At 34.1% G+C, this 24169-nt stretch overlaps 1 protein-coding gene across 2 annotated transcripts in view; it reads left to right on the top strand.

The window, feature by feature from the left end:
• The window catches only part of KCNIP4 (potassium voltage-gated channel interacting protein 4), a 1018244-nt gene that overhangs the window by 647461 nt on the left and 346614 nt on the right, over positions 1–24169 (top strand). The window lies entirely within an intron of this gene.

Raw genomic sequence — 24169 nt, 5'->3', positions numbered from 1 at the left:
CGTTTATTGAGGACAGAAATACAAAATAAGCAAAACAAAAAAAAAAACATTTTTTTCATATTCTCAGCAAGCACATTGTTCATTTTCTTTAATCCTATAGTAGTTTGCCTCTACAACACCTCCAAAACTTCACTATTTCAAAAGAAGATGCTTGTGATAGTCTCTCTACAGTTAAAATTGAGGAGGAGGGAGGCTTGAAACTTTAGGTGATCACAGGCTCTTTCCCTCCTAGAAACCATCCTACTCTTACTGAAAATCTGTTCAATCAACAGCTAGATATTAGGACTGGTGCCTCATGAAAAATGTAGTCCTTTCTTTTTTCTAATAAAACTTTGTGATATGGCCAGTCATCCCAAGAAATGTAGATATTTCCCTATTGGATTAACATTTTGTACTTTCCCCAGTAAAATGGTAACAATAATAGCAACCACAGCAACCAAAACATTTTATGATGATATTGATATTTTTGCAGAAAATAATACAGACTTTGTAAATAGTATCAGATGTACATATGCAAGTATATGTAAGTTATAGGTAAATATCTCTTAATATAAATTATTCTTTCCAATTTATTTTGTATGAGTCTAACTAAATATCCATCTATTTACTTATCCATCTATGTAGGTATTGCTTATACATAGTTTTTGCATATATTTTTCTCCATTTAACCCAGAGCTCTTTGAGTGCAGTTGCAACCTCAGCACTTTCCACAGTGTCTGACACATAGTAGGTACTTTTAAACTGTTGATTGCTATGTAAATTATTTCATTCTACAGTTCTGGTCAGCATCTTCAGGCAGTTTTTGATCTGGCTTGATTCACACATTACTCCCTACTTACCTGAAATCAATAAATTTCCCATAACTCATCATTCCACTTCATGTACTTGAGAACCTTTCCTTCCTCCCTATTTCCAACAATATTTATCATAGAACTTTACCTCAAACCACAGTTTTGTAGTATATAATCTGGGCTCAAACATCCTGGGAAATGCCTTTATCAAATTAAGTATCTCTATTATACCTTAATGGGACACATGAAAACATAGTAATAAGCCATCTATTTTTCATCTTTGCCCTAGTGTCAATGGCTGCCTAAAAACCAACATTAGTGCAATCAGTGCTTGTTTTTTTTTTTTTTTTATTGTCTGACATGCACACTTGGATATATGTGATTGGCAATTCAGTTATCCAATGACAGCAAGAATCTCTATGCTGAAGGACACTGGAAGATGATCCTTCTTCTTTCAGTTTCTTGGATGTAGTTTGTCTGGATTTGGTAGCTTAAGCATATCAAACAAACTCAGCGAGGTGCTTTTTTGTTTCCTTTCTACTTAGGGTTTCAGCTACGTATTAGTCGCTTTTTTTCTATGTTCTCTAGTCCAAAGGTTCTTTTCTGAGGCTGACGAAAGAAGAGCAAAGGCAAAATGGAATTGTTGTTCAATAATTTCGGTCATCTCCAACTCTCTATGACACTATATTGGGTTTTCTTGGCTAAGATAAATTAAGAGGTTTGTCATTTCCTTCTCCAGCTCATTTATACATGAGGAACTGAGGCAAACTTAAGTGACTTGCCCAGGGTCACACAGCTAAGAAGTTTCTGAGGCTGAATTTGAAGTCTGGTCTTCCTGACTCCAGATGTAGTGCTCTACCCACTGCACCACCTAGCTGCCCAAGAATTGAATAATTAATTTTCTCTATCTTTAATTGTCAGTGTACTTTCCACTTTGAAGAAGGTTCCTTTTCTATTCCTCCTCTTCAATTCAAGAAAAACCCTGATAACATTCTAAGAATGTAATATTCTATCATTCATATCAGAAGCACTAACAAAAATTATTAAATATTTAGATTCTTGTCTAGTGTTTCTACAATCATTTCATAGGCACTAAGTTGGAAGGGAGATGGAGCCCATTCAGTAATTGAGACAATACACCTCAACAAAACACGGTAGTTATGTATCTCTATATTGTAGCATTACTAGGGGATTGTATTTATACACAATGGAGTCTTTAGCCATGTAATAAAAATGATATGACTAGAACTCATCTAGAAATATTTAGCAATCCAGTTCTATCTAACCTTTAAAAGTGAGCATACTTTTAAGTCATACTACTATGGTTTGGAGCATAAAATTCATAATTAAATGTACTTTTAAAAACTCAAAGAGGGAAATGCAATTCCTGAAATTCTTATTTTACTAGACCTCTGGCATTTCAATAAAGTTTCTCTAATACAGGATGACTGCCAAGTATAAATTATGGGGATATAATTTTCCATCTCAAAAGCATAACAATAATTTTCTCACTGACTGCAGTGAGGAAAAATAAGAAAATTGAAATTAATTGGATTCCAAGAGTAATAGCCTCATTTTGGTGGCAAATATTTATAGCATGTACTTTCTTATAAGATTTCTTATGGGTTGAATTTATCCATAAAAATGTTATACTTAGTATAAAATATATAATCCTTTTAAAGAAAAAAAAAAAGAAAACCTAGCAAGATTTATTCCATAAGAAACATTTTATATTATTGAAGCTCATGAACTGATGCTAATAATAGACTCTGTTGATTTGAAATATAATTTAAAACCACAATTTTAGATAGGATAATAAATTATGAACATCATGATAATTACTATATATTAGAATCACTAGCAAGAATGAATAAGAACTGAGGAGCTAGACTGTAAAAACTATGAATATCAGGGTTCCTAAAATTTGACAGTGATCTGCATAGAGTGAGTGATGTTTGTTTTTCTGCCATCTCCAAGGAGATGTCATCTGTGATCAAAGTAAAACATGAATACAAAGTAAAGGGAAATGTCGCAGCACTCCTCAGGTTATCAGATTGAATGAAATATCCCTTTAAAATAACAGAAGAGGACTTCACCATAAAACCCACAAAAGAAAAATAATTTGAAATCAGAGAGAAATCCAGATCTTTGTCAGGAGGCTGACAGATAGAAGAAGCATCCCTAAATATTGGAAGTTTTCCTAGCAAGCTGGACTCTCTAAGAGGAGAAAGTAAGTCCTTGATTTCCCAGGAATGGCCAATTGGTTTGACACGGGCTGTCTAGTGAAAAATCAAATTGCAAAAGTCAAGTGAAGGAAAGACAAGTAGTGGGAGTTGATGATTCCTTAAGAAAGGACACACAGCAATTTATTGAGTCAATCTTAATTGAAGAAGTGTTGGATGCCATCCCAGGCCATACTGCTTGGAAGTTATGTTAGCGAGAGGTTTTCCTAAGGTTTTATTAAATTGCATGTATGTGAACCCCTTCGGATGATCCAAGGAGATGGGAATCATGCAGGAAACCTAAGAGGTGTTGCTAGAGTTTTTGCAGTTTTGCATAAGAAACTGAGGAACTCAGGAGTAAGGGTGTTTTTTCATTCATGCTGGCCAAAATAGCATATGTTATGATTTCATAGAGTTTAGAGTTGGAAGAGACTTTAGAAGCCATCAAATCCCGGTTTGCTTACTATTATTTAGTGATTAAAGATTAAAGAACTCCTGAGTTGAATATTCCGAAATCAACGTTTGGCCCTTTACTACTTATCATTTTTTTCATCAATAACTTGGATTAAGATGTACATGTTATATTAACTAATAACATGAAGCTATTATGATAATTAATCCATTACATGACAAAGATAAGTGTAAAAAGGTCTCAAAAGGATAAAATATTAACATGATCAATTAAGGTACAATTCTCTTGGGATAATTATAAAATTTTATACTTGGGTTCAAAAAATTAACCTCCTCAGTGTAGAATGCAAGAGGCAGGAATAGGTTAACTATATTTTAAAATATGAGGGGTTTGTAGAGCTTCAAACTAAATATAAATTGTATGATTGGGCAGGAAAGAAAATTAAGTCTATTTTAGAATTTGGTAAAGAGAGAAATAACATTAGAACCAAGAACAGGGTGGCCCAATTCTACTCTTCTATGTTCAGACTATATGTGGAATATTTGAAGAAAACCTCATATGTACAAGGATATAAACTGAACACTCTTTAGAAATGGCAGCTAGACTTTTGAATTCATTATCATGTGAGGGCCAGTTTAAAAATAGTAAAGTTTAGACTGGAGAAGAAGATATATAACAAGTCGATGATAGCTGCCTCCAAGTAATTGAAGATATTTTTTATGTGTAATAATAATGATGTGATGATTATGACAATGGTAATTCAATAGCACTTTACAATTTGAAAGGTTCTTACAATTAATATATTATTGTATCCTCACAACCCTAGAAATAGATGATACTAATATCACAATTTTATAGATGAAGAAAAGAAGCTAGTACCCAAGGCTATATTTGAACTTGGGCCTTCTTGCTCTCTCTGTTGTACAAACTAAACAGTTTAAATTTATTCTAATTGGTTTAAGAAATCAGAACTGTTAAAAATAGGTGAAATTTCCAGAGATAGATTTAAGGATGATCTAAAGTAAAAAATAAACACTCTTTTGACCAAGTTATTTAAAAGTAGGAGATAGGGAAGGTTTGGGATTTTTGTCTCACTAGAAATTTTCTAGAAAAGGCTAGACAAGTGTTGGCTATGCCATAGAGAGAATGATCATAGAAGTATTTTGACCAGAGGCCTCTAAGATTTCTTTATTAGATTCAGCAATATCTAGTAGTAAAGAAAATTGTTGCTCCACAAAGATCTTATATAACTGGAAGCATCTTTGTCTCTCGAAAGAATGAATAGAGATAGAATTGAGATCATGGATACCTCATAATATCCATATAGATTTGATTTTTAAAATGTGGGATAAGCTGGGAATAAATTTTCTAATAAAAGTTTGTATCCAAGCAATAAGTCAAATCGCCATGATAAGATATTAAGACTTTGTGTTTCTCCAAAAGTTTTCATTACATTCACATTTCCCTTTATTTCAGAGAGATTTTAATCTCCTTTTAAGGCATGATTTATTAGAAGCAATATTTGTAAAATGAGAAAAATAAAATAAAATCCTCACACTGAAAATTATTTGTTTTAATTGAACTAATTTTAAAGTGACAAATCATAATATTTGATCCTTTTGATAAGGGCTTGCCATGAAATTTTCTTTTTAGAGTTTCTACAATCACATTGTATTACTTCTGCCTGATCTTCCCCCAATTATTTTGCATTAGATTTAACTGTTCCTCTTAGGGCGATTTCACTTATAAATTTTAAATTATTTTTCTCAATGGTGCACTAAGAAGAGTGATAAACTTGAGTAAGTGTATGGGTTCAATTACAATCGATGCTCCTAAATGCGTGAAATAATTCTTTGAGATATTTAGAGACATAGAATCCTGTATCCCCATTATCCCCACTGCACCACTATCGGTAAAGAAGATTGATTTTTGAATATTATATTATTGTGCTTTCCTCTAAAATAGGTGAAGTAGTTGAGGTTATTTGCTTAAAATTTTAGATCTAGAAAGATCTTTCAAAAGCATGTAGATGAATCCCTTCATATTATATGTCACACAATCAGAATGTATTTATCACCAATTTAAGCCCAGCAAAATGTTAATGACAGAGGATACAAAAAAGTCAAAGATATTCCCTTCCCTCAAGGAGTTGATATTCAGAAGGAATTACAACAAAAAATAAATATTTACAAAGAAACTTTATACAGGAGAAATAGGAAATGATTAGCAGAGGAATGACACTATACGTAAAAAGGGTTAGGAAAAACTTCCCCATGGAAGATGAGGTTTGAATAGGAATTGGAATGAAGGCAGGAATATCAGGAAGTAGAGATGGGGAGGGAGAACATTTCAATCATGGGACGTATCCAGAGCAACCCTTTGGAGCTGAGAGACTCAAAGAGCAGTAAGGAAGCCAGCATCACTAGATTGAAAGGCATATGAGGTATTCAAGATGGGAGCTAGGTTATAAAGGGCTTTGAATAACAAAGGATTTTTAATTTTTTTCTAGGGAGATGAGAGGGAACCCCCAGAGTTTAATGAGTGGGATTTGGGGGGTAGGGGGATGACATGGTCACATGTGAACTTTAGGACAATCACTTTGGCAGTTGAATGGAGAATGAATTGCAGTGGTGAGAAACTTGAGGCAAGTGAACTGACCAATAGGTTATTGAAATAATTTAGACAGGAGGCGATGAGGACCTGGACCAGGGGGGCGATAGTGGAGAGAAGAAGACAGATTTGTAAGATATTTCAACGGTAAAAACAAAGCCTTTGGGCAACAAATGGGATGGAAGCATGAAGGATAATGAGGAACTGTAGATAACCACTGGATTATGAAGTAGGAAGGATTAGAAAATGGTGATAACTTCAATAGTTATAGGGAAGTGGGGATATTTAGGAGGAAAGATAATGAATTCACTCATGTACATGTTAATTTGACATGTAAAGAAACTGAAGCCTTGAGATTTTCACTGGCTTGTTCAATGTCATAAGGAAATATACAGTAAGGCTGCCATTCAAACTCAGAGCCCCAAAACCCAATTCAGCTTCTCTTCTTCCAGAACTATACTGCCTTTATTAAGACTTTACTACATCTATTAGACTATGAATTTTTCAAGGTCATGAACTAATTTCATTTCCTTTTATATCACTTCATATTTCTCAGGATCATATTTTGAGCTAAGTAAATTTATGAGGATTGAATATATATTACTACCATTATCGAAATAACTCTTTAAATTCCCCAGTGTTTGAAATCATATACATTATGCTTTTAAAAATTTTATATTTGCTGATTTACTCAAAGGTTTCCATTTAAAATAGTCACTTAGAATTTCAACAAATACTGACAGTTTGAGAAGTATGAGTAACATACAAATGAATAGATGGTGGCTGGGAGGTTTATTGGCTTTAGCAAAGGCATCCTTTGGAGCTCTAACATAATAAATGAATTATTGTTTGCCTTACCCCGCCAAAGAAAAGATGAAACATGAAAGATTATTCACATTGCTTAAAGCCAAACATATGGAGTCTAAGAAAAAGAGGAAGCCACTGCTCCAGTAGGTTATTTGGTGAGATGCTCATTTCAAATCTATTCAGTTAGATTACAAGGGTGGGACGGTTAGCATGTCTTTCATTTTATGGGGTTTAAAAGGGCATCTCCTTTCCATAGCAATGGTAATTTAAATATAATCTAAACAACCTTGTGACTGATTGCTATAGTATTTTGCTTAGATTTAAACAAAATCTAAAATAGGAATCTGTGTCATTAATATCTTATATACAGGAAATACTGTCCCTGGACTTTTTAGTAGAATGGTGCTAAACTATGATGTTACTGACAATTAAATGGGCTGGAACATTTTGGGTACCTGAGTGTTGCTAAATACAACTAGAGCAAAGTTCTTAACCTCAGGTCCGTGAGTTTTTAAAGATCTTTTTGATAACTTATTCACTGTAATTGGTTGCTTTTATATACCAATTTTTATTTTGTGCATTGAAAAACATGATTCTGAAAAGTCCATGGTCTCCACCTTGGTACAAAACAAGCAAAGAATCTTTAAGCTAAAGAGAAAAATGAATGATGCATTGTAAGATGATGGACAAGAATGCTTAGGCAGTTCTCTTAGTGAATTTGTTGTGATAAGTTTATTGGCTCATTGAGAAGAATTTTTAAGAATTATAGGCATAATATTAAGAAAAAAGGAAAAAATGATGTTTATATTAATGACATGTTTCAATTGGGAAAAAGAAATGATTTTCTCCTATTTCCTCATAATAACTGTGTGAGGTAAGTTGTGCAAATATTATTTTATGAATAATTCAGTGAAATAAATATAAAAAGAGACAAAGCAACTTTTCAAAGGCCACACTATAATAATTATCAAATGCAAAACTTCAATCTATAATTCCAAGCCCTAAATCCTTTCTTCTAAATTACATACACACAAAAAAATGGAAATTATGACCAGTCCCCTGACAAAATTGTTGTTTTCAATGTTTTTGCTGATCTTTTATTTCTAAAGCAAAGATTTTAAAATTAATATCTAATCTTTAATACATCAAGGAAGAAACCCAAGAACATTCCTCATAGTATGAACATTTGCTCTATGAAAACCCTGATAGTATAGACACAGTCCTCCCCTTAACCATTCCCTCCTCCCAGTCTTACCCATGTCCATTTTGACATTTTGAGGAATCCAAAATGCTTAAATGACCAATAATAGCCTTGTCTGATAAAAATTTATTAGCATTCCAGGGCAAAGAAATGGGAGGAGAAATTCTGAAGAAGATAGAAACTGGTGCTGTCCATTGCTACAGTGCTGAATGAGATTCTTCATAACATTGATAGTGGGAAAAAATTTCAAAAATAAGATGTAGTATACTTTGACCCAGATTAAATCTCTTGATTCTATTCCCTATCCTCCACCCCTGTTTCACCACTCATTTTTTAAAATTTCTTCTAAACATGTGCACTAATCTCCATTAGCCATTTTTAAAGGGTATCCAGTTTATGCTTCTATTTATTGGTATCTGTGAACTGGGAAGGCCATTTCTTTAATTGAAACAACACAACAAATAAAATGGAACAAATAAAAGGGAATCTTCACAGCACCCTTGCTTCTTATTGTGTGGGTTTGGATAGGCTATAGAAAAATCCTATCTCCTAAAATGAAATCATTATGGTGGATTAATATTATGCCAGTCTCTCTTTCTTATATTTTCTGTATTCCTCCCTTGTCTGTTATCCCCCCTTTTCTTCTCCTATTCCTCTCTTACTAATCTTACCTCCTTTATATTTAGTTCTCTGTCTCTCTGAATGACTCTGCTTCTGTCTGGCTCTCTATCTGGTTCTGCCTCTCTTTTTCTGTCTGTCTTTATCTCTGTTTATATCTAGATAGATATAAATATTGATAATCATAATATGGGTGTCTGCATACATGTGTGTACATGTAAAATGTATAATCTTCCTGACTCCCCTTAACAAAGCTCTTGACCTCATATATGACCCTGTACATGATTTCTAAAGTCTTTTCCAAATATAGATCCTATAAAGACATACAAAATACCACTTTTGGCATTGCACTAACATTTGAGGCTCTAGAGAGATGTAAGACATGCTTTCTAGCCTCAAGGATCCTCAAGTCTTTTTGGAAATATAAGGCATATTTAAATGCCACATACTTCCTGATATTAAAGTACCATATGTTAGGGGAAAATAAAATGGCATGTGGCCAATGATCTTTCATTTGAAAAAGTCGCTAGTTAGATCTGATATCATTGTGCACATTATGTATCTTTATTACAGCTGCTCTTATTCTTTTTGTTTCACTTTCTACTTCATGGGAACATTCGTTCATCAAATAGTAGAATCTTGAAACTTGATAAAAACAAATACACAATAGATTTATGAGTAATGGTGGTAAAATAGTGCCCTTGGATTAAACATCTGCTTCACTAATGTACAATCTCTAGTTTCCAGCAATAAAATATTATTTCATTTCAGTTCAACATGGTTGAAATGATCATTCTTGTTGTCCTTAATCTCAAATGATAAGATTAAAGATAGTCATACAGTTATAGCATATGTCCGTAAAAATACTTTTGGATTCATTAGGAAAGAGGAAAATTGAAAAAGAAAAGGCCAGAAGTTTAAATATGAGAACAGGCAAGGATATCTGTGACATTAGATCAAAAACATCCTGAGTCTTAATAAAGCATCTTTTATAATTTCATTAATTAAAAGAGATATCAAAGACTTAATATGAACAAAGCATTGTCTTAGCAATTATAAAATATATTACAATTTAAAAACCCCAAAACAGTTCAAATAATCAAAGGACAAAAATTTGAAAACACTTCCATAATGAAAGTCACGAATAAGGATGATTATTTCAACTGGACCAATCTAGAACAATTGGAGAAAGGAAGCCAAGAAATAAAAATTGCAAAAGAAGAAAAACTTGTGGGATTCTTATCAAGAAAGAAATTTTATTCCACAAATTGGAAGAAAAATTATATAAAAATCTGATTCAGGAGAAATGATAGTTTATTTATCTTAAGTGGTTTCAGATTGCTTGTAGACCAAAGTTCAAGGTTAACCACTGTATGCTTCACTTCTCCTTGTTTAGTTTCATACTTAAAGTCTGTATCTTGTTTCTGTTCAGCTTGCCTTTTTGATGGCTTAGGATATGAAAAAAAGTGTGAATGAGTTAGTAGAATAAAATTCCTCTCTTGAGGGAATTTAGATCTCTCTTTCCCTCAAATGCAAAAAAGCCAAGAGAATACAAAGACCAGTTCTTGAGATTTAAACTCCCTTTTTCTATAAAGGGAAGAAAACCAGAAAAAGACAAAGTGAAATTAAATAAAGGTTTCATTAAGCAGGGAAAAAAATACATATACACAGGTACTGTCCAACATGTGCCAAATAGGATGCCAGGCAATAGATGGAAGGATTTTATATATCTTTTAAACAAAGGAAGGTCAGGAATTGGGTTGAGGGGGAAAGGGAGGAAAATTAGATTTCCAAAAAGAAGTCTATGAACTCCATACCTGGGGTAAGGAGAATGAAGAATTTCAGGTGTTAGAACTGTGACCCTTTGATACATAAATCAGAAGGAGTTCTTGGAGATAAACAGTGCACAATTCAGTGCTTGATAAGGAAATATCTCCAAAAACAGGATATTTCTAGAGCTACATAATCAAAGTGAGGAAAGTCTATGGAGAGAAGGTGGTCTCTAAAAACCATAAAACAGGATTGCTGAAAGTCCCATACCCTACAGGAATGTCTTTGAAGGTAGGAATGTCTCTTGGAGATCTCTAAACCCATAAGTAGCTCAGGATCTACTCTAGAGCTGTTATGAGCTTCCAGCTTGGTTTCTCTTGGGCACTGGAAAGACTCTTGGTATGTCAAGGTACTTTGAGTCTTAGTGAATACAACCCTTCCTCATACAGCTCTTCTTGGTTACCTTGATAATTAGGGAACTCAAGCCAAGATTCATTTAGACAGTACAAATCCATCATTATTGTTGAAAAAAACAAAATCACATCCTACATAGCATAGCCAATTGGTGGCATCATATTGATGTTCCCCAAAAAAGGCACTTAGTAAAGTTGTGTAATATAATGGTGGAGTTTTCATCAATTATCACTTGAACATGGTTGTCACAGTTTTCATGTGGCAAGTGCTAGAGACAAGGCTTTAATGATATCTCCCTCTTATTCAGGTTCCATCTTGGTATGAAATGAGGCACTTGCAAGTCGTTAAACATTTAACAAAGGAGATGTATTTCTATTTAACACAGCAAGGATTTTGGGAAAGGATATAATCTCTTAGCTCCTTTGTAGGCACATTTCCCATTCCCAATCCCCATCTCCATTTGAAAACCAGTTTGGTCAATAAGTCATCAGGGTGTGTTCATGATCTTAGATAACCATTCAATCTGCAGAGCCCCAAATTTTACATAGTTGGGACTTTTGATGCTCCTAGATGACCAGGAAACTGTATTAGGAAAGCTAAATCCAGTCAAGCTCTGGAGAAGCTTTGTATTGGTTGGAGAGGTGGAGTAGAAAGTCGCATCTGGGAAGCAGAAGTTCCAATATGAGCTCGGTGCAGTCACAGCCAAATTTCTTAATATTGGTGTCATTCTCTATGTTGAAATGTTCTAGTTAAATAATGTCTAAGGAATTCTGGGCCAGACCAAGCAAGTCCATGGGCTAACCAAAGGTTAGGGGCTTGAGTGGAAGAGGGAAAGGAAGCTAGAGAGCAGTGGTCCAAAGCTGAGCTAGTATCCTGGAAATAATTGAGAGAAAAATGCCTCCAATATCCCTTACTTCAATTTATTCATCATTATGAAGATGTGGAAAATATATTCTTAAATATGGGGCCAGGGCTTGAACTCAGATCTCCTGATTCCTAGTTTAGAGTTCCTTATCCTTCATTACACTGCCCCCTCCCACTTCTATTGGGAAACAGTAAAAGGAGCTATCATAGTTCTCGTTCATTTTCTGTCTCTCTCTCTCTCTCTCTCTTTCTCTCTCTCTCTCTCTCTCTCTCTCTCTCTCCTTTCTCTCTCTCTCTCTCTCTCTCTCTCTCACCTAGGGAATAAAGAAAAACAAAACAGGAAAAAAAGATTCCAAAAGTCTAGTGGAAAGGAAAAAAAATCATCTCTACTTATACCTTGGCTAGAAAACTAAAATGAAAATCTTGCAGTTGCTTTCCCTCCTCTTTAAGTATTGATACAACAAAAGTTAAAAACCATAGTAGGAAATTGAACCAGCCCATTGACCAAGAGCAGTCATTTCACTAATAGCAGAGTAAGAACCAAAATTATATAATTTGAAAATTTCAGAATCCAGCAGCTTGAACACTTCAGTCTCTTTTGCTGGGCAGTAGTTATCCCCGGGAGACTATGATGGAATTAATAAAAAAAAAGGAGTGGCATTCTTAAAGAGTAGAAAAATTCACAGTGGGAGGCAAGTGTCATTACTCCCTGTGCAACAGCCAGACCAGCTGGAAGTAATACACAAAAAGCAGGCTGTAAAATGTTTGGTTATTTTTGAACTTATTTAATATTTTTCTCAGCTATATTCAAAACATTTTTTACAGTTTTTAAGATTTTTGAGTTCTGAGTTCTCTCTCTTATCCCCATCCACAATTAAGAAACTACATGTGAAGTTAATGCAAAACATTTCCATAAAAGTCAAGTTATGAAAGAAAACACAATTCTCTCCCATGATCAAAATAAAAATGCTCAAGAAAAATTAAGTTTAAAAAAGAAGGAAATAGAGAAAGAGAGAATGCTTCAGTCTGTATTCAGACACAATCAGTTCTTTCTCTGGGTATAGATTGGATTTTTTCATCTTAAATCTTTCAGAGTAGTCATGGATGATGGTACTGCTGAGAATAGCAAAGTCATTTACAGCTGGTCCTTCCTGAACGTTGCTATTACTGCACTATATACATTATATTTCACTTTGTTCATAAACAGGTGTTGTTTTTTTTATTCCTGAGAGCATCCTACTCATCATTTCCCAGAGAATGGATAACATTCCCTCACAAACACCCCCCCACTTTGTTGAGCCATTCCCCAATTGTTGGGTATCCCATGAATTTCCAATTATTTTTTTCTTTGTCCTGAGAAGAAAACTACTATGAATATTTTTTGGTACATACAAGTCGTTTTCCTTTTTTTCCAAATCACTTTTGGTATTCATGCCTAGTGGTTGTGGTGTCAGGTCAAAGGATTATACATGAATTTACAGTCTTTGGACCCAAAACTTATCTTTTGATCATTTATCAATTGGGGCATGGCTTTTATTTTTTATAAATTTGACTCAGTTTCCTCTGCTATAGAAATGAAGCCTTATCAGAGAAACTTGCTTCAATTTTTTTTATAATTACTATTGCTAATTATATTTCCCTCCATTTATTCTCTCTCTCCTTTCACTCTGTCCCTCCTCAAAAAGTATTTTGCTACTGACCACTTTCTCTCCCAATATGTTCTCTCTTTTATCATCTCCTTTTCCATATCCCATTCCCCTCCTATTTTCCTGCAGAGCAAAATAGATTTCTAGACACCTTTAGAATATGTATGTGATTTCCTGTTTGAGCCAGTTCTGATGAAAGTAAGTTTCACTTCCTCATCCACTCCTCCTCCTCTTCCTCTCTACTGTAAAAGCTTTCTCTTGCCTATTTTTATGGTAGATAAATCGCACCATTCTGCTTCTCCTTTTCCTTTTCTCCCAGTACATTCCTCTCTCATGCCTTAATTTCATCATTTTTTGAAAAGATATTATCCTTTCATATTCAACTCACATCTGTGCCCTCTGTCTATATATACTCCTTCTAACTCTCATAATAATGAGAAGTTCTAATGAATTACAAGTATCATCTTCCCATGGAGAAATATAAACAGAAGAACCTTATTAAGTCCCTTACGACATCACTTTTCTGATTACTTCCTTGTGCTTCTCCAGAGCCTTGTTTTTGAAAATCACATTTTCCATTCAGCTCTGGTCTTTTCATCACAAATTTTTGAAAATCCTCTATTTCATTGACTGACCCCCCTTTTTCTCTGAAGGTTTATACTTGATTTTGCTGGTAGATGATTCTTAGTTCCTAGCTCCATTGCTTTCCAGAATATCATATTCCAAGCTTTCCTTCACTAGGAGTTGGACATGATTAAACCAGGATGAATTAAGTCCTGAGCCTTGAGGATTGAAATCCAAAATAAAGATGGTTTATATAATGAACCCTCAAGAAGCTTCCATTCAATGGGAAAAGGAAGAATGGTAGCCAAGAAAGGGAGATTTGACCAATCACATCTTGGTCCTTTAATGTAGAAGCTGCTAAATCTTTTGTTATCCCGATTATGGCTCCATTATATTTAAATTGTTTTCTTTGTGCATGCTTGCAGTATTATTTCCCTGACTAAGGAGTTCCAGAATTTGGCTACGGTATTCCTGGGAGTTTTTATTTTGGGGTCTAACTCAGGAGGTAGTTGGTGAATTCTTTCCATTTCTATTTTAATCTCTGGTTCTAGAATGTTTTTTTCTGCTTTTACTCTGCCATCTTGACCTGGTTATTTTTTAAAAACTAAATTTAAGGATGCAGAATTCATTCCTTGAATTATCAGTCTCAGAAGAGTGGTCTACTGAATGTCAAAGCTCTTAATTTTTGCACCCCATTGGCAGATCCACGAAGCCAGTGAACTTACTCTCTGAATAATGTAAAAACACAAAATAAAATACATAGTATTACAAAGGAAACCAAATCTATTGAAAAACTTGTGATTTTTTAAATAGACTTCACAGATAGGGTTAGAATCCCTTATTTAATGGAAAGTCTCTTGGTAATATTACACAATATCATTCTGTATGCAATAGATGCTTAATTAGTATACTTTTCTTGTTATCAGGTGAACATAGGTTGGCATTGTGAAAAGATCTAAAATAATCAAGAACCCTTGAAATTAGAGCTAGCTTCGAAGCTAATGAATTGTGAGCTCTCAGCCAAGTCAATTCCATTCTCTTCCTAAATTTCTTATTGTGACTTGGATAATCATTAAGATACCTTCCCTACCTCTAAAATCCTGTGAAGAGGGCTCACTAGGTGGCTTAGTGGATAGAGTACTGGAACAGGAGTCAGGAACACCCTGGTTGAAATATGAGCCCTGAAGCTTACTTTGGGCAAAAGACTTAAATCTTGTCTCAGTTTTCTCATCTGTCAAAAGGAGATAACAATAGCACCAACTTTTAGAATTATTATCGGGACTAAATGAGATACTTATAAAGACCTTAGCAAAATGACTAGTACATAATAAGTGCTATATAAATATTAATTGTAATTGTTATATTAATAATAATAATTATTTTATGATTATTCAGTAAGACTGAAAAAATTGGCTTCTGTCAGCCCTTTCACAAGACTTTGGTTCAATAATAAGTTTTATATATTACAACTTTTCTTTGTAGTGACTGTTAATATTATTTATCTTTTCTTCTAGACCCAAAATGTGATTATATTTATATTTGATTTTCCCCCTTGGAACTGAGCAGCCTCTGGCAGGTTATAATGGCATCATGCTTAGGAAGTTGCTAACTTTTCCCCCCTGCCTCTCACTGCAAATTATAGTTTCCTACAACTTATACCTTTTGTTCCCTAAACTACTTAAAACTGCTTTGCTGTTAAAGTTTCTTAAAATGTGTACTCATTCCAAAAAAAAATAGTACCTGCCCCCAATATTTGCTGGAAAAATATTCCTCTGGAGCCAAGAGAAATTCAGACAGCATCTGCTGAATGCTCTTTGTCTTATTTACAGAAGATTTTTTTGAAATGTTAAGATAATACATTATACACATCACTTTTACAGCAAAACCAATTAAATATACATTTGCAACAGGAAATTAGAATACCAGGTTCCTACAATTATCCCTTAGTTAATTTATCCAAATTCCTCAAGGCCTCCTTGGATCACGATGCACTCTTGGATTTAGAATCAATAATCTGACTGGTGGCAAAGCTAGGATTACAGTCCAAGGCAGCTGCTTCCAAGGCCAATGGAATCAATATATTTTATTCTACCATAGATCGTGTCATTCATTGACAGCCTCCTAATACTTAAGATAACAAGAATTTTCATCATTGAATACTTGACTTGTTTTGAATTTTCATCTTCAGAAAGAATATAAAAAACAGTATGAATTTCTTCCTATTTATCTAATCAGTTAGCAACTCATTTTTTCCATTCATTTATTCAACAAATCCTTATCAGACAGCTCTATAAGTAGCAACCATGAAAAAAGGAAAGATGAAAAATACAATATTCTTGACATTAAGAAGCATGCAAAGTAATTTTTAAAAGCATGTACTATGATGACAATAATAAGACAATACAGGAAAAATGTCATCGAATGTTCAGACATTAAATTCTATAAGAGTGAAGAGGCAAATGAGGAAGGCTTTATGTACAAGAGAGTTTTTACACAGTACCTTGAAAAATGGCTAATCAACTAACAGTGACTGAGAGCCAAAGCTTTACAGAATATATTCTTTCAAGTTTCAGCCAAGTAACATGAACTAGCAGAAATGTCAACAAATCATCGTTTCTCCAGTGCTATGTGAGATTCGGGTTTGGGATAAAATTTAATTAGTAACTCGTTCAGTTGCTTTCTGAGGTAATTCTTTTTTCATTTTTTATTATCTATTCATTTTTGCTTGAGTTTTCTGATACTATAATTTGCTATTTTGAGTTGTTTTAGACAGAGTGTCATTCTGTAATTTCTCTATTTTAACATCTCCATTGTATTTACATACATTGGTAACTGCTTTGTACTTAATGTTTTGATTCCTTTATAATACTTTCTGATTTAATTTTTTCATTGATCTTCTTTTGATCCCAAAAGTAACATATTTCTCAATGGTTTTTGTCCCTTTATAGTCTCTTATGTTGGACGAATTCTTATTTAAATTGTAGTTTTGTTTTGTTTTTTGTTCACCACATATCTGGCTGGTTGCTAAATCTTGACTTTTCTATGTATATGATATCCTTGGCACTCATCCTATCCTCGACACTCATTTAGCCATCACACTATTCCAGGCTCACGCCCCTCACTTCAATTGTGGTGGTATCCTTCTATTAGTTCTGCCTCTCTGGAGTCTTAACTTGTTCCAAGCCAGATTCCCTAAGCTCTCCTCTTCAGACTTGCCCATTGTTCTTGCCTCAGGATTTAATGAATTTACATCACCAGCCTCTAGAGCAAAAGGAGTAGAGGCAAGTACAGTGGGGCCAGGTTCCACCAGTCCCTACTCTCCCAAGCCAGTCCAACAGGCAAGGAAGGGAGGAGAAACGAAGCCGAAAAAGGGTAAGTTCTAGGTTTAGTTCAGGAAAGGTTCTGGAAGTTCAGAACACAGTGATCCCTTTTAGGATTAAGGTACAATCCCTTCCAATATCCAGGTAGTTCCCAACTTTCCTTCTGTACTACTTTTCTGAGTTATTCATTTAGTAATGATACATGAAGGGTAGTTAGATGGCACAATGGATAGAGCTTTGGGTCTAGACTCAGGAAGGCCTGAGTACAAATATGACCTCTGGGCAAACTGATTAACTGATTTTGCCTCAGTTTCCTCATCTGTAAAATAAGCTAGAGAAAGAAAAGGCAAGCCATTCCAGTATTGATCCAGTATTGATAATGGTATTATCATGAAGAGTTGGACACAACTGAAATGACCGAACTAGTTAATAACACATGAATTCCCACAAAAAAATTCAAAATGAGTACCAGCTCAGAAATCTAAGGTAATCTCATTGCAATAGTATTACAGATCATCATGCTATTTACTACCTGTGTGATAATACTTATGATGAGAATAATAATATTGTCACAGCACTTTATTATGTACAGCTTACTTAACATAAAATCATTGGAAACTCAAAACAATCTTTTGAGCTAATGTGTTTTTGTTATCTCATGTTACTAATAAGGAAAGCAGCACGGGAAGGCTATGATTTATCCATAATCATATCACTACTTGGAATGGGGCAATATTTGAATTCAGGGAATTCTAATTCCAAGTCAAGAAGTCTATGGACCACTTCTCCTCACTGAGGCTCAACAGAGAATCTCTAAACTTCCTTTCACATCTGAATCTCATGAAGTCCAGATCAATCAAAATATTCAAATACCAACCACTATTTTAGAAGTTATATAATTTTGGAAATTGTTTCCTTCTTCATGGCCTATAAAAATGAACATTCAGATTTGCATATTGAAAAAAATAAACAAACCTGGGCATTTCACTTTCTCTAAAAGATAAAACTTGATCTGGCTCCTCCCTGCGAACCAGAAAATACGTTTCATTTTGTTCCACATACCTTGGCTGAGCCGGTATTCATCACAAGCAGCCTCGAAGCTTGTTTACCATTATATCAGAACACCATGACTCTTAGATCACTGACTGCAAAGGCTCATTGGATCTTTTTACCCTGAGGGATAAGACAAAGCTGTCTACTGTGGGATTTGGCTATTTACCTACTAGAAAATGTAATTAGGCGTTTGTCCAAGAACCAAATAAAATCTATGTTGAAACTTCATGCAGGATTTATCTATAATCCAACCAGACTAATCAATACTCTCATTGTTAAGCACAATTGAATTTAAAAAATATCTGCTTTAAGGATGGAAGTTAAATCTAAGGAAATTTGAGTTTAACAGGAGAATCTGTTTTTTGAGGAAGCCCACGGTGCAGAGGGGAGCCAATTTCACACTTAAAAATAACTCTAGCATGAATTAGCTACAGTATTTGGGGACAGATTTTTTTTCAAAATTAGAATAAATGTGAAACAATACAAATATAAACCAAAGCAGACTTATAATTGGAGGCAAATCTTTTATCTGTGATAGGGAAATTTTACTCTTTGAAAATGACAAATAGATTTCAGCAACTATAATAAAAAGCAGATTTTCCAAGCATGTAATTGTAAATATATGTAAAGCTATATATTGTAATAAAGTAGAAGTGTTTTCTAAGTCTGATTAAAATCACTGTGATCTAGTTAGGAGTCACCATGGTTGCAAAAGACATGCTGTATTCCTAATCTAGTTTATTTAATCCTACGTCAAAAGCCCCTGCAACAGTTGTGGCAATATTTCTGGCCCAAAGCCACTGTTTTTTCCATGTTAGCTCGCTTCCAAATTCTCAAAGCTATTTTTGGAAAGGTCTTTTAATCAGGAGAGTGCTGAAGGAGAGCAGGTTGGAATACTACAAAAGTCAACTCCTCATTAGCTAGAATAATGGAGGACGAGATGTTTTGGTTAATTGATTGTTATGGCTCGTAGAGTTTTATTAAAATCTTATAAGGATGCCCAATTGTCAAAACATGTGAAAGATAATTCTAATCAAAGAGACAGCATAATGCAGTGGGTATCATGCTGGATTGACAACAGGAAGGTCTAAATCCCACTTCACCTCCGATACTAGCAGCAATTGAAAAACCTCTCTGATCTTGAGAATTTATGTGTCCTTGATGTATTAGCATTTAGAATATAATAAAATATGATCATTTAAAACTAAAATTATACCCAAGAGAATTTCACCTTTTTTAATGATGCAAAAACCAGCTTTTTTTCTTGAGATCAATTTTCATTGATAGTACTAAAAAATACAACATCTACCTACTTGAATATGTTTTTTGTTTTTTTTTGGAGAGGGACATTATACATAGGTGAAACTTTACTCTCTATGGGTCTGAGGTAACAAAATTGGGACAGGTTGACTCAGTTCTATTGATGATAGAACACTACATTGAGCTTTTAGAACCTCTAGCACCTTTCTATCCCATCCCTATTTTTTTTTTTTAATATTTCCTCTTGTATAAAGCGCAGGCCACTTTGCTTACCAACCAATGAATCAACAAGTTCACGCACTTCAAACTAAGGTCAACGGAATGCAATCACAGCTTCTTTTTAGCACCCCTTCTTCCTGAGGATTTTCCCTTTCCTGCCATTTCTCTGCTCCCTTACCAAATCTGTGTTCAAGAAGGATGTTAAAAACCATATATCTTCTTTTCTAGCTATTCCATGTTTTCTAGAATACAGCACATTATTATCTGCCCAGTTACAACCTCAATTTTCTTGAAAATGAATTGTTTTATTAGCCTAGGAACATGTTAGGTTGATTCTAATCCCATTTTTATAATTATACCCAATACAGGGGGAAAATAACAATAGTAATTAATAATAATAATAGCTGCAATTTGTGTACCATTTTAAAGTTTGGAAAGCCTTCTTGTATATTATATTATCTTAGCTTTACACCAACAATTTTAGGGAAATAATATCATCCTGTTTGTTTGACAGATGAGGGCAAATGACTTATATAGTCATACAAGTAATAAATGTAGAAGATAGCATCTGAACCCTGGTCTTCCTGACGGCACATCTATATTTCTTCCTACCATACCATGCCATCTCATAAATACAGTTTCATTTGCTGAGGAAAATAGGGTAATAGCCCTAAAAGAACAATAATCTTTCTAGAAACTAAATGTCACTATCATTTCTAGCAGACATTTTTCTTCCTCCCAAGTAGGAAACACAATTTCATCCAATTTTCCAATCTCTAAATATGTAGAAAAGTACTATTAAGTTATCATCATAATCCTCATTCAAACCATCAAAATATCTCCGAGTAAGTATGCATACAGTTCTATAAGAAGTAGTTCAAGATGGCAAAGTTCAATGGGAAGAACATTGGATTTTGAGTCAGAAGAAAGACAAGAAACATTTCATAAATAATCTCATTTTATCCTCATGCGGATCCTGGGAGGTAGCTCCTATTATTATTCCTGTTTTATAGATAAGAAAACTGATACCAACCAAGGTTATGTGATTTATTCAGCTTCACACAGTTAGATTTGTGTTCATTCTCTGAATCCTCATCTTTGCCTCCTCCCTTCCCTGGCTTCTTCCTTTAAGTCCTGGCTAAAATTCTACTTTCTACAAGAAGCCTTTCACAATCAGCTCTTAATTCTAATGCCTTCCCTTTGTTTATTATTTTCAATCTGTTCCATATATACACTTACATACATGAATGTGTATGTGTATGTGTATGTATATATATATATGTATATACACACATGCATTGTTCATACATAATTGTCTTCATGTTATCTCCTCCATTAGACTATAAGCTCCTCGAGACCGTGTTTTTTACCTTTCTCTGTATCCCAGTGCTTATCATAGTTTATGCACATAATAGGCTTTTTAAAGAAATGCTTGATTCACATTATATATGAAAACTGTCATGTCCCATCCAATAGAGCATTGGGTTTCCCAAAGTTGTTTGAAATGGTAGAAAATGGAGAATCACCTCATCTCTGAGTTTGAAAATACCTCAAAGATCAAGTTAGAACAATGTGTTCTTTCATCTGCCACCAGCTGCTTGTGGGTTCATCACTGAATAAATATGTTTTATATTGAGTAAGATCACCTATAACCAAGAATCTTCCAACATCTCCAACAAGTAGTCATCCTTATATCTTCAAGGGAGGCAAAACTCATTAAATCTATCCAAAGGTCTTGATGAGGAAACAAATCACCATAGACTGGGGATGTAAAATCCTAAGTGTTGGTTTCAAATTTTCTATCCCTCTAAACATAACAAATAATATATATATATATATATATATATATATATATATATGTATATACATATATATATATATATATATATATATATATATATATATTTAAAATAGCTTTACTAACACATGCAAGGCTTATAACGACAGACAGATATATTGTGTGGATGTCACAAAAGGGAGTTTGATTTTTTTTCTGAAAGATTTTCAAGTCATCTCTATAGGTTTACTTGGTTCTGGGAGTTTCCTGATGTGTACCTGTAATTTTGTCTTACCAAATAACACTTCAATTCCTTATGTAACACCCGTTTGGATATCCTGTCATTACCTCAAACTCATTATGTGCAAAATTAGAATCAGCTTTATCTTCCATCACAGACTGCTCACTTTTGCAAAGTCACTTGTTAATGTCAATAACACTATATGGAATGCATATGTTGGATTTAACATCTATTTCTACCATATGTAACATATTGGACTACTTGCCATCTAGGGAAGAGAGATGGGAAAAGAGGGGGAACTGAAAGACAAGGTTTTCCAAGGGCTAATATTGCAGAATTATCCATGCATATATTTGGAAAAATAAAAAGCTTTAATTAAAAAAAAGAAACACTACATAGATCCTTAATGCTTTGTTCACAACTGATATCCAAAAAATTAGTACCGTATTTTGTTAGTTTTACATTTCTATAAAATCACACTCGGACATCCCTTCTCTTCCATATCCAGAATATGTGTGTTGATCCTGATTAACACAGGGATAACCAAAATGGCTTCCTAGATAATCACCTGACTATCATTTCTATTCAAGTTTTTGGCACGCTACTGCTGGATTTTTATTTCTAGAATACTTCTTTCTGAATGTCTTTCCCCCAATTAAGAACCTACAATGATTTCTTCTTACCAAGTCAAAATTCAAATCCTGACATTAAAGATTTATCAGCTGGACTGATATTCTGTTATCAGCCCTCTTTTATCCCTCACTATTTCACAAAATAACCTATCTATTCCATCTGATATGTTTTTTCAACAATGTCCCCAAAATATCTCACTCCTTTGACCATATTTTATTAATAATCTTTTCCCTGTCTATAATAATTCATTTTATCCTTCTATACTAAGCCAAAACTTACCTTCATTTAAGGACCAGTTGAAGACTCCATCCTTAAAGTCTTCAGACCACTCTACTGGACTTCTACTAGGCATGTCATTGTGTCTCAACTTAGATTATAGTTACCAATGTATTTGACCCTCCTTATTAAATTACAAAGTTCTTGGAGGCAAGAGTTTTGTCTTTTGAACCAAAAAAAAAATCTATATTTGACAATGCCATACATATGACAAGGAATTAAACAGTGTTTGTTAGCTTGAAGTGTTGAATGATTTCTCAGATGACTGAAGGTATAAGTAGATTATTCATTCTAGAACTAATCGTTTTTAACAGGACAGTCTAATATATAGTGTGAAATAAAACATGGTAGAGTTATCCCATCTTGATCCTCTGAATTTTTTGAATCATTTAGAATTTGGAAATAAAAATAAATCAATTTTAATTTTAGTTTGCACATTTGTTGAAATCCTCTTAAACTAAACATTGAAGTCTTTGGTTCAAGTGAGATTTTTTTAAGCTAAAGGAAAAAAAAAATTCCTTGCTGCTCATTCACCTTTTAATGTGCTACACTCAAAGCCAATTTAATTCACATCTTCCTGATTTGACATGTTGGAAGCAGTGCAGTTTTCTATTGAACAGTGTTTGTGTTTTCATCAAAACAGATAGATCATTCATAGTGTTGCCCAGAGATAAATAAAATAATTTAGCAAATTGAATTGTGCTGTTTGGCTTGGTAGGAATAAATTGTCAATTATTTGCTGTAATTTGTCACTTTGCTTACCCTTCCTTAATGCTGTTTACTTCAACTTAGTTGTTTCTTCTCCAGCATTATATTTTGAATTTGGTCCAGTTCTCTTCCTGGAACAGCACTTTCTGAACAGAAAAAAGACACACACATGAATAATGAATATGTCTCCATTGTATCGCTTCACTGTTTCATGTTTAAATAAGATAAAATTAGTGAAGTACTATTTTTAAAGTATTTGATTGGGGGAGAATCATCCAGGGTCAGGAACAGAAAGCAGGTCAGACCTCCTTTGATGTCTTCAGGTCAGTTAAAAGGTGGCTCAGAAACTCAAATGCCAGCCAAGGATGTGATCTACATGGATGCTTGGCCTTATGGGCACCATATTCCCAGACGTTTGCCTCCATTTGGTACTTTTCTTCCTGGTGTTTTGTCAGCTAAAGGAACACAAATCAACATATTCTGTTTTAAAGGGCTGATTGCCCTGAAGTTGGTGGTAAAATACTAATTCATAATATTATGCAACATTTTTGAAACCGAGTGGGTTACTGTGCTCATTAGCAGCAGAATGGTGTCATGATCAAGATGTCGATGTCCATAGCATCACTGAATTTTACAGTGGAAAGAGTCCTCAGTGGGCCTTGAGTGGTCACCCAACCTCTGCTTGACAACTTCTAATAAAGGGAAGCTCACTGTCTCCTGAAGTAAGTCATTCTTTTTTGGACTTCTAATTAGAAAGAAAGGT

This window comes from Antechinus flavipes, chromosome 6 (genome assembly GCF_016432865.1).
Source record: "Antechinus flavipes isolate AdamAnt ecotype Samford, QLD, Australia chromosome 6, AdamAnt_v2, whole genome shotgun sequence".
NCBI lineage: Eukaryota > Metazoa > Chordata > Mammalia > Dasyuromorphia > Dasyuridae > Antechinus > Antechinus flavipes.
The sequence above is the reverse complement of the archived record's forward strand: the minus strand, read 5'-3'. Positions and strand labels throughout refer to the sequence as shown.